This window comes from Miniopterus natalensis, chromosome 2 (genome assembly GCF_054644295.1).
Source record: "Miniopterus natalensis isolate mMinNat1 chromosome 2, mMinNat1.hap1, whole genome shotgun sequence".
Taxonomy (NCBI): domain Eukaryota; kingdom Metazoa; phylum Chordata; class Mammalia; order Chiroptera; family Miniopteridae; genus Miniopterus; species Miniopterus natalensis.
In genome coordinates, this window is record NC_142082.1 from 95,282,154 (window position 1) to 95,283,660 (window position 1,507).

Genomic DNA, 1,507 nt, shown 5'->3' on the forward strand with positions numbered 1-1,507 from the left:
TGCTGGCTCTTGGCTGGGTCATGTGTCTTCAACAGGCTAATCCACATGTCTTCAAATCGTAGTCAGAATTCCAATAGAGTGAGAGCAGAAGCTGCAAGGCATCTTGAGGACTTGGCTCATTAGCTACACAACTTCACTTTTGCCACATTTTAAAAAATATATATATCTTTATTGATTTCAGAGAGAGGGGGAGAGAGAGAAACATCAATGAGAGAGTCGTCATTGATCGGCTGCCTCCTGCACACCCGTACTGGGGATTAAGCCCGCAACCTGGGCATGTGCCCTGACTGGGAATCAAACTGTGATCTCCTGGATCCTCGGTTGATGCTCAATAGCTGATCCACACCCTGCCGGGCACTTTTGCCACTTTTGATTGGTCAAAACAAGTCAGGGGACTGTGCCAAGAATCAAGGAAGTGAAGAAATAGTCTTCAATTTTGGTCAGAGTTGAAGCTAAGGCACACTACAAAAGGCATGCACGCAAGGGTGGGAAGAATTTATGGCTGTTTTTCTTCAATCTACATGCTAGGCACTTTGCTACATTATCTTGTTTAATTTTCACAACTATCCTGAGATGTGTATATTATTTAACCTATTATACAAATGAGAAAACAGAAACAGATGTTATGTAGCTCAACATTTCTAATGAGGGAAATGTTTATCTAGGGTTGTTAATGAGTAAAACTATGCTAATAGACTATTAAGTTTAAAAGAAGGAAAAGCCCGGCCAGTGTGGCTCAGCGGTTGATCATAGATCCACAAACCAAGAGGCCAGGGTTTGATTCCTGGGTTGCAGGCTCAATCCCTAGTAGTGCAGGAGGCAGCCAATCAATGATTCTCTCATCCCTGATGTTTCTCTCTCTCTCCCCCTCTCCCTTCCTTTCTGAAATTAATAAAAACATATTTTTTAAAACTAAAAAGAAGATAAAATATAAAGTAATTCAATTATGTTATCAAAATGTTTACACACAGTGCTCATGCAGCAGCATATATACTAAAATTGAGAAGACAAAGAGAAGATCAGCATGGCCCCTGTGCAAGGAAGACACAAAAATTCGTGAAGTGCTCCATATGTTTTAAAAATATATGTACACACATACACACGAACATCCAGGAAAAAATAGTCAAATATTTTAACAAATTCCTCTGTTGGAAGATAATGGATAATTGTGATTTACATCTCGTTCATATTTTCCACATTTTTCATGAGTATATGTTTACTTTTAGAAATTCAAAAAGTAAAAGTAATGTTTTAAAAAGAAAATTCCTAGAGCGTTGCCCAATATGCCAAAGTTGTGGGTTTGATCCTCAGTCAGGGCACACATAAGAATCAACCAATGGATACATAAATAGGAACAACAAATTGATGTTTCTATCTCCTTTCCTCTCTCTCTAAAAAAACAAAAAGTAAAAAGTAAGCCTCTACTGGTAGGTGGATCTTTCTCACACCTCCTCCCAGAATAAAACTGGAAATAAAACTAAATTGGAGAACATTTACACTGAATGAC

The 1,507-nt window shown here is 38.4% G+C and overlaps 1 non-coding gene across 1 annotated transcript; it reads left to right on the forward strand.

Annotated features, from left to right (window-relative positions):
* The first annotated feature begins 970 nt into the window (after positions 1 to 970).
* Positions 971 to 1,076, forward strand: LOC148093752 (U6 spliceosomal RNA). Its single transcript, XR_015714196.1, has one exon. It is a non-coding gene; the product is annotated as a U6 spliceosomal RNA (small nuclear RNA).
* The last annotated feature ends 431 nt before the right edge of the window (positions 1,077 to 1,507 follow it).